General features: G+C 40.7%; 1 protein-coding gene across 1 annotated transcript in view; it reads left to right on the forward strand.

Annotated features, from left to right (window-relative positions):
- The first annotated feature begins 14,323 nt into the window (after nucleotides 1–14,323).
- SLC26A3 (solute carrier family 26 member 3) overlaps nucleotides 14,324–18,389 on the forward strand; it is a 33,423-nt gene continuing 29,357 nt past the window's right edge. Inside the window, exon 1 of the mRNA XM_027574339.1 lies at nucleotides 14,324–14,424. The gene's annotated coding sequence lies outside the window, so the exon portion shown is untranslated. The remainder of the gene's footprint in view (nucleotides 14,425–18,389) is intronic.

Here is an 18,389-nt window from a genome sequence, read left to right on the forward strand (position 1 = left end):
TAAAAGACAAATCACAGCAAACTTTTTAGAAAATTACATCAAAAGAGTGAGATGCTGATTTCTGTTATTACAAAGCAGGGATTTCACAGTTCGTATCCCCTGAAACTCACAACAGACACGGGAACGTCCAATTCACACTCTTGGATGTCAACTCTTCCCTTTATAGACATAGGGGGGAAAATGTCTAAGAACTTGAATATAAGGAAATGAGTTATCTCAAATTAACAGGAGAGAACAGGGCGCCTGGGTGGCTCAGTTGGTTAAGTGACTGCCTTCGGCTCCGGTCATGATCCTGGAGTCCCAGGATCGAATCCCGTGTTGGGCTCCCTGCTCGGCGGGGAGTCTGCTTCTCCCTCTGACCTTCTTCCCTCTGACACTCCTCCCTCTCATGCTCGCTATCTCTCATTCTCTCTCTCTCTCAATAAATAAATAAAAATCTTAAAAAAAAAAACAGGAGAGAACAAAATATCTGCGGACAGGAAAGGGTTAGCCAAGAGGTCTTCTTAGCCTTCACTGCTGAGTCTGGTCTCGCTTAATACCTTAATATTAAGAGAAACTATATAGTCAAAACTTTATTTATGACAACATTGTTTTTTTTAATAATTTTTTATTGTTATGTTAATCACCATACATTACATCATTAGTTTTTGATGTAGTGTTCCATGATTCATTGTTTGTGCATAACACCCAGTGCTCCACGCACAATGTGCCCTCTTTAATACCCATCACCAGGCTAACCCATCCCCCCACCCCCCTCCCCTCTAGAACCCTCAGTTTGTTTTTCAGAGTCCATCGTCTCTCATGATTCGTCTCCCCCTCCGACTTACTCCCCTTCATTCTTCCCCTCCTGCTATCTTCTTCTTTTTTTTTTTCTTAACATATATTGCATTATTTGTTTCAGAAGTACGGATCCGTGATTCATCAGTCTTGTACAATTCACAGCGCTCACCATAGCACATACCCTCCCCAATGTCCATCACCCAGCCACCCCCTCCCTCCCACCCCCCACCACTCCAGCAACCCTCAGTTTGTTTCCTGAGATTAAGAATTCCTCATATCAGGGGGAGACGAACCAGGAGAGATGATGGACTCTGAAAATCAAACTGAGGGTTCTAGAGGGGAGGAGGGTAGGGGGATGGGTTAGCCTGGTGATGGGTATTAAAGAGGGCACATTCTGCATGAAGCACTGGGTGTTATGAACAAACAATGAATCATGGAACACTACACCAAAACAAATGATGTAATATATGGTGATTAACATAACAATAAAAATTAAAAAAAAAAGAATTCCTCATATCAGTGAGGTCATATGATACATGTCTTTCTCTGATTGACTTATTTCACTCAGCATAACACTCTCCAGTTCCATCCACGCCGTTGCAAATGGCAAGATCTCATTCCTTTTGATGGCTGCATAATATTCCATTGTGTATATATACCACATCTTCTTTATCCATTCATCTGTATGACAACATTGTTTTGGAGAGTGAAAAGACAAGCCAACGGGACCAAACACAATTTGAAGATTTTTCAAGGGTCTCTAAATCTTTAAAGTAGAAGATAACATTTGGGGGTTGATAATTCATTTAAATCAAATGTAAGGTAATGAATATTTGAGCTAACGATTATGTTGCTAAGGTATGTAGAATTCACAATAGCTTGTCCTCTGATCTTGGCTGCCTTTCCTTGCTGGGTTAGTTTCAATCACAAAGTGTTGCGGTAAAATATTTTTTAATGTTTACTGGAACAAAAGAGAAAAGCCAATGGGAATCCTCTTTTTAATTTTTTTTAAGATAGAACAAAGCAGCACTCACTGTAAAAGTCAATTATTAATTAACATTAATGAATTTGGTCATGAAAACTCCTCTCTTTTCAATAAAGGGAGTCAATTTTTCTTCCCTTTCATACCCAAGTGCCCATGATTAATATTCTTTCCCCCTCTCTTGCTACAATTTGGATCACATGTTAAAGAATACATTAAAACTGGCAGTACTTGCCTATTCAATCTCTTCATAATGAATTCAACAAATATCCAATAACTATAATAGTAATAATACCAGGACATGCAGTCCTTAAAATTACAATGGGTTGTATTCCTTTAAAAGATATAATAAATCAAAAGATTGTGAATCAAATCTGATTTTCTCATAGGAACAATGTTGCAATAGCAGGGTTATGTTTGTAACCAAATGCCTGATGCTATCTGTACATATATTTTTAGAAATGACTACGGCATTCACATCTAATCCATTCTAAATTATATACCTGTGTACTATACAATAATACACTTTTTAATATGTACATAAATTTATGGCCAATGCAGTCCAAAAACCAAAGTATAAGGATTATATTGATTTGAGAGTGCCTATGGATGGCAAATGAGGCTCTGAGGGCACTGTTGAGCATTTCTAGACATGATTGTGCCCAGGGCTCAGGAGACAGAGTGGTCCCTGGGAAACGATCTACGCCAAGTGAGGGGAGGTAAGCCCACTACTTCGACCTCACACGTGAGAATGGGGGGTGGCAGGGGAGAGGAAAGAAGAGAACCTGAGGGCATAAGAACCTGGTTATACCAGATGGTATCTCCTTCCACCCAAGCTTTGGTTGGTTCTGGGAGCCTCCTTTACAAGGCTTATATGCTTTGTTTATTTTAGTTACTACTTGCTTTTAATTCCCCTGTTCAGCTGTAGAAGTAGCAATATCTGCCTGTCCTATGAGCACATCCAGAGGAAAATAGAATTTTTGCCTTTTGCCCACCAAACCCTTTAAAAAGCTTCAAAGGTCAGGGCTATTTAAACAGATACAAAAGGTAAAATATGGGGGCACCTGGGTGGCTCAGTTGGTTAAGCAGCTGCCTTCAGCTCAGGTCATGATCTCAGGGTAAAATCTTAAGATTTTATTTATTTGTTTGACAGAGAGACACAGCGAGAGAGGGAACACAAGCAGGGGGAGGGGCAGAGGGAGAAGCAGGCTCCCCACGGAGCAGGGAGCCTGACGTGGGTCTCAACCCCAGGATCCTGGGATCATGACCTGAGCCAAAGGCAGACGCTTAACGACTGAGCCACCCAGGCCCCCTCCCTTTCTCTTTTTTACAACAAGCATGTGTAACTTATAAAAAGTAGAAAACAAACATGGGAAGGACAGTATAGAAATGGATTCATTTGAGTCAAATTAAGGGAAAGTAGAAAAGAAAATGAAATAGTTATGAAAGAGTGAGATCTTGATGCGAGATCTTGATGCAAGATCTTGAGTACTGAGTAGCAGATTTGGGGTTTCATCCACTTCCCCGCTGGTTTTTACTCAAATTAGATCAATGAGAATTTACAGAAAGGTCTCAGGGGTGCAGGAAAGGGGTTTGATTTGTGGGAAAACTTTGCTTCAGAAGTACCCCCAACCCTGCTAACATGGATCCATGGTGACAGTAATAGCAATCCCTCTTCCTTCCGGAAGAAATTCTCCAAAAGCCTCGATGGTCACTAGCTGTAATGATGCTGACTACTTGCCCCAACTATGATTCCAGGGTAAGGTCAGAGCACAAAAGGAAGTTAACATTGGGATTCAATGACGAAAATACTATTTTCAGGAAATTAATTTGGTAGCTGTATATAATATGAATCAGAGGATACAATGGTACGAGGCAAAATCTCTAGAGAGAACATGGAAAATAGCATTTATTGAGCACATACTACGTGCCAGGGACTTAAATTTCTTACCTAATTTAATTGTAAAATATCCCCTTCCTTCCAAGATAGGAATTATTATTCCCATTCTACATATGAGGAAAATAAAGAGTGATTAAGTGGCTTGCCCCGATTCTCAAGGAAATAGGTGTCGAAGACCAGGACAGAGTTAGCCTTCTGGAGAGGGAAGAATGGGGCTGAGAGACACTGAAGAGAGGAAGGGGATTTGGTGACTCTATGAGAAATTTAAAAACGAATGGGGAGGGCTACCTGGCTGGCTCAGTCAGTAGAACGTGCAACTCTTGATCTCAAGGTCATGAGTCCAAACCCCACATTGAGCTTGAACTTAATAAAGTAAGAAAAAAATGAAAGAGGAATCAAGGCTGATTTCAAACTCTCAAGCCAGGTGGCTAAGTGACTGATGTGGACAAAGTTAGGGAAACCAGAAGATGAATTTGTAAGAAAGAAATAGCATTTTCAATGTTATCAATAAAATTGTATTTTCAAAAATCAAGCAACACAATATGGTATATACTGAAAAGCAATCCTCTGCCTTCTCTTTCCAATCCTACTCACAAAACAGTGACTATTAACTGCTTCTTGTGATTCATCCTTGAAATTTTATTGTGTACAAATATGATCATATGCTACCAGCTCCGATTTACGTTGCCTTTAATAGCATATTTTTAAGATAGAACTTTCCAGACATGCCTTATTCCTCTTAAAAGCTATATAGTTTTTCAGCATATGAATGCTGCTTTATATTTAACCAGTCTGCCCCAATTAGTACTTTGACTATATTTAACAAAATTGTTTTCATAGGGTATTGTTCCTGCTATTATTGTTTGCAAATTACGAAGCATTGCCACAGCGCCAATTCCTGTATGTGAATTTTTTTACATATCCATCAACGTGTAGCTCTAAGACAAATTCTTAGAAGTGGAAGAATTAGGTCAAATAATATGTGTTTTTAAATCCTAATAAATGTCTTTTAACTGTTGATAAGTATTACCCCAAAAATAGTATGTACTAATAAACACCTATACTCACAGAACACAAAGGGCTCCAATTCTCCACATTCTCATTAGAAAGAATATTTTCAAACCTTTTTTCTTGCCAGCCTGACCCGTGAACAATGTGACTGTGTTTTGGTTTGAAATTGCTGCCTGATTCTAGACATTCTTAGTTTGAGAAGCTGCAGGGTAGTTTAAAGGGAGCGTTCTTGTAGGCAACTAGGAGTATAGGATCTGCATGTGAACGAGTGGTAAGGGAGATAGCTTCCGATTTGGGAATAATGACTGTAGAGAGAACAAAGTTCTCTAGAAGAGTGCATGTAGAGTTAAGAAAGCAGAGGAATGATATGAAGTTCTGGGGACCAGAGGTGATGGCAGAAATAAGAGCAAGCTATAAGGAGACTGATACAAGGGACAGAAAAATCAGGAGAATTCAAGGTTATAGGCTGCAGAGGACGAGAGTTCCAGAAAAGAAATAAGCAGTGTACCGTGTGGCGTCAGGAACTAAGAAAATAGTCAAAAGGGAGCCCTTTGTTTTGGCAGAGAAATAAAAGTTGATTCATCCAGTCTTATGAGTATCCAGATGTTGAGACTCTTGTGGACTCTTATGGTGTCTCGTTAGAAAGCATGACTACTTACTAGAAAATTCTACCATAATGAAGCTGGTATGAAACACAGCCAGCTCTTTAAAATCCTCCAAAGATGAAGTTGGCTTCCTTCCAACATGTTAAATAATGTTGGCAATGAGATGGAAGGGAGTTTCACCATGACCAGTCTGACATTTTCATCCCAGTGGACTTGGCACACTCATTATTTTACTGGGAGTCCCACCTCCAAAATGCAGACGGGGCTGGGAGGGAGGCCTGGAGTGGCGAGGGCAAAAAGTTATAATGTTATCTTCAAACACATAAAATGTAATCCTTCATTGCAATATTGCTATAAGAAGTCTTATCACACTACACACCTAATAAAGCAAATTGAAATAATAAACAATAAAGGAAAGGTGACTTATACTTGGAATGAGAGTCATGAACCCCAGGTGACTGCCCTCAAGTTTGTACAAAGTGTACTTCCTGCAAATGCCTACAAATGTCTGGGCACCCGCCCCCCGGCCGTCCACCACGCGCCCCCCCATACTCAGCTGGGGACGGCTTTGCCCCCAGGAGGTCTCTCTAATCCAAACTCGTCCAAAGGAAGAGTTTCCATGGATTGTGTTCTATAGGATGGTTTCTTCTTTTCCCTGTGTGCTCTTTACTAAATCAAGCCTCAAGTTGGACCAAAATAAGTCACCAGAAGGTTTAATTTGCTTCTGATTGGTGATTACCGCTTTGTTCGAATCTTTTTTCTCCCTTCGGAAATGTGAGTTTCCGTCTAGTGTCCAGTCTCAACACTAAGAGGGATTAATAGAGATTCATACTAAACTGGGAATTGTTTTCTTTGATGGATTGGAATCCTTGGATGGGGGGTGGTCAATCTTTATGAATACACAAGAGAATGACGGTTTTATTTCCTAAATCCTGAAGGAAACAGAGAAAGATTCTCTGTTTGGGCAAATCGCACCTGTGAAAAGACGGCTGGGGTCTACTAGAAAAATCAATGTGGGGGCGCCTGGGGGGCTCAGTCGGTGAAGCATCTGCCTCCGGCTCAGGTCATGATCCCAGTGTCCTGGGATCGAGCTTCTCCCTCTCCCTCTGCCCCTCACCCCCCACCCCGCTCATGCCCTTTACTGCTATCTCTCTCTCAAATAAATAAATAAAATCTTGAAAAAAGAAGAAAAATCAGTATAATTTGAAGTCAATACATAACAGTTAATCTAGGGGTGGTGAAGTTTTCTTGTTCTCTTCCTGACCAAGAGATTTGCCTCCTGGTGTAATTTCTGCTCATTTTGTCAATGACGTCTGGGCATGCACCTGCATTTTGCCAGGACATTTGTTTTCATCTACTCAGCCACACACTTGAATGGTCAACTCAGAAGAAGACAAATCAGGTGGGTTATTTAAATGAGTCCACTAATTGCTCTACACAAACTGACATAACTGACATATCGTGTAGCCACGATATTAAATCTGTTAGCTCTGTGCTCTATAACTTTGCACATTTCTTGGCTTTTGAGAATTTGATGAAAAGTAGGGACACTGAGGGCACCTGGGTGGCTCAGTTGGTTAAGTGTCTGCCTTCAGCTCAGGTCATGATCTCAGGGTCCTGGGATGGAGCCCCGCATCAGGCTCCCTGCTCAGCGGGGAGTTTTCCTCTCACTCTGCCTTTCCCCTCCACTCGTGCTCTATCTCTCTCTCAAATAAATAAATACTAATCTTTAAAAAAATAAAAGAAAACTAGGGACACTGAAAAAATTCACCCTTGCACACTCACACACACACACACACACATTTTTACAGAGCTTTCACAGTGTTTCTGAATTCTAACCACCGATGCCTGCGAGTACCCAGATAGGCCCTTCTGTTACATTCAAATTGGGTTTGATTCACGGACATTTAATCCAGAGGCTCTTCTAATAGAACTCAGTACAGTTGGTAAGCCATGCCATGTTGTGGAATAAGGTGATACCAGAATACTAAACTAAAAATCCCCATCTCAAAAGTTGTTGTGAGTCATGTGACGCCACATCTGAAACAACCTTGTGGATGGAAACTTCGTGGTTTAGAACATGAGCATCCAAAGTCTTTGATTTTCCTTTTTTATAAGTGCTCGTTTTCTTCATCAATTAAGATTTCTTCCACCATCAACGAAGAATGGAATAAAAAGGGATTTATCTCAACCCCAATTTGTGGCTGGTGTCAAATTATGATTTTAGTGCAAATTTGAAACTGTTTTCTACTAAAAGAGATGGTAGCTCTAGTCTTTCATATTCATGTTTTAAATCAATATGCTTATTTATTTGTATTATTCACTCAACAGCCTTTTTAAGCACTGGTGATATTTCCAGCACTGTGCCAGGGATAGAAAGATAAATAAATAAAACACAGCACATGTTCAGGAAGTGGGACAATGTTGGAAACCTAATTCCAGGTGTCATGTCAATTAAGAGGATAAAATTTGACAGGAGAGGAAAAGATTTGTTTCCCAGGATATATGTGTAAATCGATACATTTGTTATATTAAGATTCAAGAGCTGTTAATTTTTTTAAGAGTACTTCTAAGTTATTATCATACAATGGCATTAAAAATAGTTAGCTAATGTATTCCACCAAACTTTACCCCCATCGTGAAAAGGGCTAAACTTTTGGGGAAGATTCCTTATTTTGTTGTTTGAGGAAAAACATTTTGCTTCTTTTTTAAAAAGATTTTATTTATTTATTTGTCAGAGAGAGAGAGAGCACAGGCAGGGGGAGCAGCTGACAGAGGGAGAAGCCGGCCTCCTGCAGAGCAGGGAGCCGGATGCAGGGCTTGATCCCAGGACTCTGGGATCATGACCTGAGCCGAAGGCAGACACTTAACCGACTGAGCCACCCAGGTGTCCCCCGCCCCCTTTTTTTAAAAGGAATAAAACAAACACACATCTAATGGCTAAAACTGCAAAGATCAATAATACTAAATGTTGGCAGAGATGAGGGATAACTAGAATTCTCATACATTGATGGTGGGAAGCTAGATTGGTAAAACCACTCCTGGAAAACAATTTGGCAGTTCCATATAAAGTTAATATATTTCTATCCCATGACCCAGTGATGCTTCTAAGTTTTTACCCTATAGAAAATAAAACATGTGTCCAAAAAAGACTTGTACAAGAAAGCTCATAATCACCCCAGACTGGAAACGTGTTCATCAACAAGAGAATGTACAAATGTTGGTGTATTCATACAATGGAATACTATTCAACAATAAAAAAAATCGGCAACTGATGCATGTAACAACATAGGTGAATCTCAAAAATATTACACGGTGAAGGGCACTGGGTAGCTCAGTCAGTTAAGTATCTGCCTTTGGCTCAGGTCATGATCTCAGGGTCCTGGGATCAAGCCCTGCACTGGGCTCCCTGCTCGGCGGGGAGTCTGCTTCTCCCACTCTCTCGTGCTGTCTTGCTCTCTCTCAAATAAATAAAATGTTAAAAAAATATATTACACAGTAAGACAGAAGCTACATGCAAGAGAGAACATACTGTATGCCCCCTTTATGTGAAGTTCTAGAACAGACCAAACTAAAAAAAAATAAAATAAAGAACAGACCAAACTAATTGAAGGCAAGAGAAATCAGAACAGAGGTTACCTCTGGGGGTGGGGGAGGCTGAGATTGATTAAGAAGAGGCAAGAGGAAATTTGAGGGGGGAGCTGAGAATGTTCTACACTTTGATGGGGTGTGTGTTACATGGGTGGCAGGCAGAATAATGGCCCCCAAAGACATCCATGCCCTAATGCTCCAAGCCTGTGAATACGTTATCCTAAATGGCAAAAAAGACTGGGATTATGATTGACATTAAGGGCCTTGGGATGGCGAGACTATCTGGGAGGGCCCAATCTAATCATACAAGCAGAGAACATTTCCTGGCTGTGGTCAGAAAGACGGAATGGCAAATAGAAGAAAGGGCAGAGAAATGTAACATTGCTGGCTTCGAAGCTGGAGGAAGGGGTTAAGATCCAAGGCATGTGGGTGGTCTCTAGAGCCTAGAAAAAGCAAGTTAACAGATTCTCCTCTAGAACCTCCAGAAAAGAACACACCCCGATCAACACCTTGATTTTAGTCCAGTGAGACCCATGTCAGACTTCCGACCTACAGAACTGTAAAATGATAAATTTGTGTTGTTTTAAGCTACTAAGTTTGTGGTAATTTGTTACAGGATCAATAGAAAACTAATACAAATATGCATGTGTCAAAACTCACGAAATATACATTTAAGATTTGTATATTTCACTGCAGGTAAATCACACCTTGCTGTGGGTTGAATTGTGCCTCCCCATGTTAAAGTCCTAACTCAGCACTTCAGAATGACCTTATTTGGAAATAGGGTCATTGTCATTAGTGAAGATGAGTTTATACTGAAGGAGGATGGGTCCTTAAGCCAAAAGTCCTTAAGTAGTCTCTTTATAAAAAGAGGGGACGACAGAGACACAGAGGGAAAGTGCCAAGTGCGGCCAGAGGCAGAGATGGCAGGGATGCAGCTGCAAGCCAAGGAACCCAGGGATGTGGCCACTACCAGAATCAGGGAAGAGGCAAGGAAGGATTCCACCCAGTGTCTCCCAGGGGACAGAGACCTGGGACATCTTGCTTTTGGACTTCTGGCCTCCAAAACTGTGAGAGAATACATTTCTGTGGTTTTCAGCGCTTTGTTGTGACAGCCCTAGGAAACTAACACATACCTCAGATTTTCAAAACAAAAGAAATCTGCAGTAGCAAAAAGAAATACAATGTTCCAAATGGAACATTCATAGTCTTCCCCAGTAAGTTTCCTCCCTCTTTCCACAAAAGTAACCACTATCTTTAATTGCTTATCATTCCATTGCTTGTTTTTGTTTTGTTTGTAAAGATTTTATTTATTTATTTATTTGAGAGAGAGATTGAGCACAAGCATGGGTAGCAGCAGAGGGAGGAGCAGGCTCCCCGCTGAGCAGGGAGCCCGATGCGGGGCTCGATCCCAAGACCCTGGGATCATAACCTGAGCTGAAGGCAGACGCTTAACCAGCTGAGCCACCCAGGTGCCCTTCCATTGCTTGTTTTTATACATTTGCTATTTGTCTATAAATCATATGTATTTTGCATGTTTTTAAACTTTATACAAATAGAATTGTAATGTACTTATTTCATAATTTTTTCACTCGATCTTGTGCTTGTTAGATGAGTTTATGTTATGCACAGCTCTAATAATTAATTTTCTTCATTGTATGGAATTCTTTTTATGAACAAAGAGTAATTTCTTTATCCATCATCTTGTAAATGGACATTTAGGATATCCCCCACACCATTACAAACATTGTTGCTATGAACATTTGTGAAGACATGTCAAGTTTCTTTCTCTCTTTTTTTTTTAGATTTTTATTTATTTATTTGGCAGAGAGACAGCGAGAGAGGAAACACAAGCAGGGGGGAGTGGGAGAGGAAGAAGCAGGCTTCCCACTGAGCAGGGAGCCCGATGTGGGGCTCGATCCCAGGATCCTGGGATCATGACCTGAGCCGAAGGCAGATGCTTAACTGACTGAGCCACACAGGCGCCTCTCAACATTTCTTAAGGATACATACTTAAGAGAATATCCAAGTCTTAAAAGATGTGTGTCCTCAATTTGACAAGATAGTGCTTAGCTGCTCTCTGAAGTGATTGCCCCGATTTACACTCACAATAGTGTAAAAGTACCTATTGCTCACATCCTTGTTCCCTTGGCATTTCCAGGCATTTCAGGCAAAAGAGATTTACCACAGAACAAATGAAGCTTGACTTTCAGAACCCTTCATTTGTTTGGGACTCTTCAAATCCCCATAGTTAAATTCTTATTCCTTTTCTTTTTTTCTTTTTTAAATTTTTTTTTTGGGGGGGAGGCGGAGGGAGAGAGAAACAGAGAATCTTAAGCAGCCTCCACACCCAGCACGGAGCCCAACAAGGGCTCAATCCCATGACCCTGAGCCAAAATCAAGAGTTGGACACTTACCTGACTAAACCACTCAGGCACCACCCCCCCATATTCTTTTTCTTAAAATGAACTCCACAAATTACATAAGCTTCAGGCTCCACCAAATCTAGCTCCGCCCCTCCTAATGAAAGGTGTGAAATGTATTTCTTTGTGGTTTTAATTTACTTTTCCCTGATCACTGGTGAAATTGAACATCTTTCATATATTAATTGACACTTCAAGTTCCTGGAAACTGACAGTTCATATTGAGTTTTTGCCTTTTGTCTTAATGACTTGTAGGAGTTCTTTATATATTCTGGACACTAATCCTTCTTAAGACTTAATTTGGGCAAATATCTTGTTCAAGCTGGAGCCTGTCTTCACTTTTGTTAGAGTGCATTTCGTATTTGAATTTGAACAAAGTAGGATTTATGGGTACAAAATTCCATTGTGACGTGCACAGTTCTGTGACTTGTTTAATAAAACATGCTATCCCAAGGTTTGACAGTATTTTTTTTTCTGAAAGTTGAAAAATTTTGCTTTTTACATTTAGGTCTTTAGTCAACTTAAAACATTTTGTGTGTGTATGGTGTGAAATTGGTATTTAAATTGTATTTGTTCCATTTGGATAGCCAGTTGTCCAACCTTGAATAGTTCATCCTCTCTCTATTGTAATGTGGCCTCAATCGTATATTAAGTTTCACTATATGCTTCTGGCCCTCTGTTCCATTCCATTGGTATATTTGTCTCCCGTAGCACAGATTAGAACACTAATTACTAAAACTTTGTAATAATAATAATAATAATATAAGATCTGGCAGAAGGAGTCTCCCTACATGTTTTTCATCAGAATTGTTTTGACTTTCTTGGTCCTTTGGTCCTTGGTGCTTCCATACAAGTTTTAGGATAAGTTTTTCTAGTTCTATTGGGGGGGCCATTTAGATTTTTATTGCAATAGCAGTTAATGGTATAGATAATTTATAATAGATTAATTTATCTTTATGATATTGAGCCCTCACATTCATGAAAATGTGCAGCTGTAAATTTCTCTCAGGTTTTCCTTCAATCCCTAGTGATGTCTTGCAAGTTTCTCCATTAAGTTCTTACATGTCTTTAGACAAAACTTATTCCTACTTCCTAGTAGCTTTTGTTGCTATTACCAATGATCCCTTTCTTTCTTTACATTTTCTATTTGGTTGTTGTTAGTGTGTAGGAATGCTTCTGCTTCCTCTTTGTTCAGCTTGTATCCTGTCACTTGCAAAACTTGCAAAAACTCCTATTTGGTCTAAAATCATTTTTAATCCGATCAATGGTTCTGAGGGTCTATCTTTATAAATGCACTGTTTTCCAATTCTTTAGGCAACCAAACCTAAGAACACATTTTGATCAATGCACAATAGTTCTGAATAAATGTTGCACATTTGTTAAAACAGTCAAAAGCAGTATTATATGCTCTAAATGATGCCACATCTAATTCGATTACACAGTTAGTATCTGTTTGAGCCAAGTTAAAAAATGCAAGTTAGATTAATTCAGAACAAACTCTAGTGACTTACCAGATTCTTTCGGAATTGTGTTGTGTTGAATACAATTCATTCACTTAAGTCTCGCTCAACCAGTTCTATGATAGATTCATCCTAGCTACTGGGGTTACCCTAGTCGTTAAGACAGCCCAAGGTCCCTGCTTGTATGGAGCTTTCATTCTAATGAGGGAGGCAACCATTACAAGTAGTGGCAAAAATACTTATCTTAAAATTATGATGCTATGTTAGAAAATTACTGGAAGCTAGGAGAGAATATCATAAAAGGAGCTAATTTAGATCAGGGAATCAAATGTGTTCTCTCTGAGAAAGTGACACTGAAGCTAAGTAACAGCCAGAGAGATCGGGAAGGAGAAGAGCTTTTAAGCAGAGGAAACAATGTCTAGAAGGAGCTGGAAAATTCTAGGGACTAAAGGACACCACTGTGACTGGAGTGGAGAAAACAATGGGGAGAGCAGGACCAGATGATGTTGGGGAGGTGGGCAGCGGGGTACCATGCAAGACTTTGGAGACCTTTTATCTTAAGGATAATTATAGCTCCACGAAGAGTCTAGCAGGAAAAGATCATGAATGTGGGTGCAAAGAGACTGAGAGGCCTGAGAGCAAGCAAGGAGTGCAACATGAGGCTCTGGCAAGGGGCGGCAGTGGTTAAAGCTAGGGAGGCACATAGAGGTGGAAAACAATGGCTTTGTGATATATTTTGGAGGTCGATTCAACAAGCCTTGATGTTGATAGATTGGCTGCAGGTGAGGAGAGTGTTTGCAAGAGGAGAGTGTTTGCAACAGGTTTCTGACATGAGTAGAGGGAGTACTCTTTAACGGAATGGCGAAGAGTAGAGATGAAGCCGATGGGGGAGGAAAGATCAAGAGTTCAGATTTGGGGCGCCTGGGTGGCTCAGTTGGTTAAGCGACTGCCTTCGGCTCAGGTCATGATCCCGGAGTCCCGGGATCGAGTCCCACATCGGGCTCCCTGCTGAGCGGGGAGTCTGCTTCTCCCTCTGACCCTACCCCTCTTCAGCTCTCTCTCTCTCTCTCACTCTCTCTCTCAAATAAATAAATAAAATCTTAAAAAAAAAAAAAGAGTTCAGATTTGGATGTGTCAGGTTTGAAATGCCCATGGGGCATCCAAGCGGAGAAGATAGATAGACATTAAATATGTGGGTCTAGAGGGCTGGTGTTAGAAATCTGAAAGTCACTGGGAGCTCCCTTCTAAATTGGCAGGTAGAACATGAGGGAGGTAACACTTGCAGAGATTTTTTTTTAACTTCCATGTACACCTCTCTGTGTAAATCTCTGCAAACAATGAAACACACACACACACACACACAAGTGCAATGAGTGGTATAATCTCACAAGGAACTTGAGGAAGCTGTGTCACCATCTAGTCTACTGATCAGAGTCTCAAAGGTCAAGACTACACTGGAGTCTCCTTTGTTGTAAAAGTTAATGAAAGTTAATTATTAAAGCCGACAGATAATTTCCCCACGGCCTTACATAACCTACAATATAGATAGCCCCATACATATGGATGCAGTCAGAACCTATAGAACTAAATGGATGGACACTTCTGACAACGGGACTACTTGATCTCAGAAATTTGCTCCTGGTGCTGGAGTGCCTCACTGAGTGTGTACCAGGTAGGAGCCAAATTTATGATCATTTTTACTCAAACTGGTCTTCCAGTTCTTGCAAAGGGTATATTTTCTGATCAAAACCCATTTAGAAGTTAGGGTTGGAGGAGCAGGAATGAATGAGTCCACTAACAGTAGGTTTAAAATGTATGCCCAGAACCCTAGCAATGGGAAGCAAATATTTGAGTAGACTTTGATTTTACCAAATAAATTGCTGTATGCATTGCTAAGCTGTAGATAGCCTCTTCAATAATAGAAGAGATTTTTGCCTTAATTATTGATGTAATTCCTTTAATTCTGGACCCAGATCTGATTTTATAGGTAGACCATATGTTCTGAAGGTTGGCAAATAAAGCAAGCTTTTAGGAAAGGTTTTTCTAGGAGATAGAGTCATCTGTTAGAAGGTGTTGAGAAAGGCCTTTCAGTCCAGAGGTGAGGGATTTATCTGCCAGACATCCCAGAAAATCCAAGAAGGGAAGGGGTGGGGGAGGAGAAGAGGGAGTAGAAACAAGTAGAGGACAGAGAGTGAAAAAGGAAGAGAGAGGGAAGAAAATCGTCGTTGGAAAGTAGCAGAGTGCCATATGCCACGAGTAACGTACCGTGCGGGGGATTACCAGTCCTAACAAGCTAAAATTTATTTCATTCTATAAAATGTCAGGAAAAGTTCACACAACAGTCTTTAAATAAGCAAGTGAGAAACACTGTCTTAAATCATTTGACTAAATAATTCTCTTTTCCCAAGTAAAATTGCCATTCAGAGAACCAGTATAGTGAAAATCCACATAAAGATGATTCCTGTTGAGAAATTAGGAGGCAACTATTTGATTTCAGAAACAAGTCGTTTACAGTGGGTTAATACACACCCGGCCTCCTCACAGTCTGGAGAAATGAATGAGTATATAAATAAATTAGCCAGCGTATCAGTATCTACTAAGTAGCTCATATTCAACCAAGAAATGAAACAGTTCACAAAATGAGAATGGATATTTTTTTCCTAGACTAAATAAGCAAGAATTTAGTCCCACTTCTCTCCATGAGGAGGATCTTTGGTTCTCCAAACAGAGAAAGACAAGCCTCCTCTAGCCTCTATTTCACTTTGTTCGGGAACAAAGTGGAGAATAAACCAGTTCATTTCAAGGAGATTGAACTCCAGCTACCCAGGCTCTGGATTTTGTGTCTCTGATGCTGGAAGTAGGGACAGAGGTGGAGGGGCTCCATGCTCAAGTGCTTCAGCTGGACCTCTGTTCGCTGGCTTTAACTCTCTTGGGGGCTCGGGCTAATGGGCCGCCCACATCAACATGGCAGAAATGAGTGTGTTTCAGAGACAGTCACTCATAAGACCTCGCTTCTTGTCCTGTCTCTGTCACTTGGAAAAATCATGTATCTTCCCAGATCTCAATTTCTCCATCTATACATTGGTGATATAATAAGGTCTACCTTCTCTGCCTACTTCATAGGACAAAAAAGCAAAAGTACTTAGAAACCTACAAAGCCTTTATAGAAATTCCAGGGATCCTCTCTGTTCTTCTGTAGCCTACTGGGTCCAAAACTCCTTGCTGTGGCATATTTTCACATTTCTCTAACAGTGTAGTTGTTTGGCCAACAAAGTCTTCTCTTCCAGTTTGTGGATCACTATCCTTTGAACATGATTTGCTCGTTCCCTGCAGCTTTCCCATCATCTCTCCCGATCTGTTTTTTCAGGTCTAACTTAAGACCCACAGTTCCTTCATGACACCTTCCTCGACTCCAACTCACATTCATGGCCCTTCTTCTTCCAATTTGTTATCTGTGCCAATCACTTTGAACATCCCCCCTGCATATATGTATAAACTTTGGAGTTTGGAGTTTGAAGTACATCATTTACCATTTATATCTTTTGTTCACAGTCCAGTTTATTTATTTTTTAAATTTTATTTATTTATTTGACAGAGAGAGACACAGTGAGAGAGGGAACAGAAGCAGGGGGAGTGGGAGAGGGAGAAGCAGGCTTCCCGCGGGGCAGAGAGACTGATGCGGGGCTCGATCCCAGGATTCCAGGATCATGACCTGAGCCAAAGGCAGACGCTTAACGACTGAGCCACCCAGGCACCCCCACAGTCCAGTTTATTTAAACAAACCTTTGGGGGCAACAACTGTATGTTGTATCCTATGCAAAGGGAAAAAGGATTAAGCTTTGGGCCTTGCCCTTAGAAAACTGACTCTTACTGGGGAGAGAAATTTGTAAACAAATAACGACAGCGCAGTACACTAAGGTATAGAAAGACATACAAAGTATGTACAAGAAGGGAATGATTAACTCTTTCTTGGGGATTCCATGAAGGCTTTACCCACATCTTCCTATCTTATACAACTATGTTAGAGACAGAGTTCCTGACAAACAATAGGCCGATAAATGCTCGCTGAAGGAAAGAAGGAACGAATCAATGATCAGGGACAGCTGAGTCTTTTTAAGGATGAATTGGAATTCGCCAGGCATCAGAAGAGAACATGGATAAAAGAAACAACATTCTGAAGACACGGAGATGGGAAAACATGGAAGGAGGAGAAGTTGAGAAGCTTGTGAGATGGGCCAGAGCCAACCCGTGAAGGGCCTCGCACACCATGCTATGAAGCTTAGATAGGTGCATGCTTTTAAGTTATGTCAAAATAAACCATGAGAGTGGAAACCTGGTCATTCTGGGCAAATGCAGAGTAGACATGAAATCATAGAAAAGCTGGTAGCACTAATGTTTTCAGATAGGTCACAGTAGACTTTTGTCAAACACAGTAGTAAATGGTCAATATACACAGTCAATATAAACTCAGTCCTGAGGCCATTACCTCTGCAATTAAGGCTAAGAAGTCTCTTGACAACAGCCCTACAGGGAAGGTAATGGCGTCCCCTTCTCCCACTAGGTAAACAAAAGTTTGGAGGGCTTGCCCATAGCAACACAGTTAGGCAGTGACGAAGCTGGGTCGGCTTAGCTGCCAGATCTCATGCTTCCCCGCTGCACCTCCTAATTACACTAGGTTTGACTTAGTTTTTCAGCAGTATGACCAATAATAATCGTGAATAAAAAGAATTGTCAATAACAACAACACAAAAGCAATAATCAATGTTTAGTGCCTGAACTAAGATTAAGCTAAAGCTAAGTTCCCAGAAGATGTTAAAAGACATACTATAGGGGCGCCTGGCTGGCTTAGGAAAACATGCGACTCTTGATCTCAGGATCGTGAGTTTGAACCCCACATTGGGTGTAGAGATCACTTAACTAAACTTAATTTTTTGGAAAGATTTTATTTATTTATTTGAGAGAGTGAGCATGGGGTGGGCAGAGGCAGAGGGAGAGGGAGAAGCAGGCTCCCTGCTGAGCAGGGAGGGCTCAATCCCAGGACCCCAAGATTATGACCTGAGCCAAAGGCAGACACCCAACTGACTGAGCCACCCAGGCGCCCCAATAAATAAACTTAAAAAAATAAAAGTCACTATAAATTAAATAAGTCACATAAACAAACTTCTTGAGTAAGCAATGCAAGACACATGTTATGTTCTTGCTCACTATGGACACTGAACTAGAGTTGTATGAATTATCCATATTATTTTGGCAAAAAAAAATTCCAAACCTTTCCCTTTGGGCATCTTGCCTTGAGACTCTCTAGGGGAACTGCTCCACACCCTTGGGGTTCCCACCCTGGCCCCATCACCCTTCATTGCTTTCAATGTCACTTTATCTCCTCTCTCCAGGGAAAGACTCCAGCTTCGCAAACAATCTGGAAGGTTTGTGAGTTGCCGATAGCTTTCAAAAGATCAGGCAATTTCTTAGGAAACAAAGGTGAAGAAATTAAAAGGCCAAGTCTGTGGGGGATAAAAAATCATCACTAAAAAATGGGAAAAAACAGGGCTGTTTTCCATGTTCTAAATGTTAACGGACCCATTGATTTCTCCCAAAGAAACAGCTCTAGGATCAGATGTATAATGTAGCTTCATTAAT

The sequence above is a fragment of the Zalophus californianus genome, chromosome 12 (genome assembly GCF_009762305.2).
Source record: "Zalophus californianus isolate mZalCal1 chromosome 12, mZalCal1.pri.v2, whole genome shotgun sequence".
NCBI lineage: Eukaryota > Metazoa > Chordata > Mammalia > Carnivora > Otariidae > Zalophus > Zalophus californianus.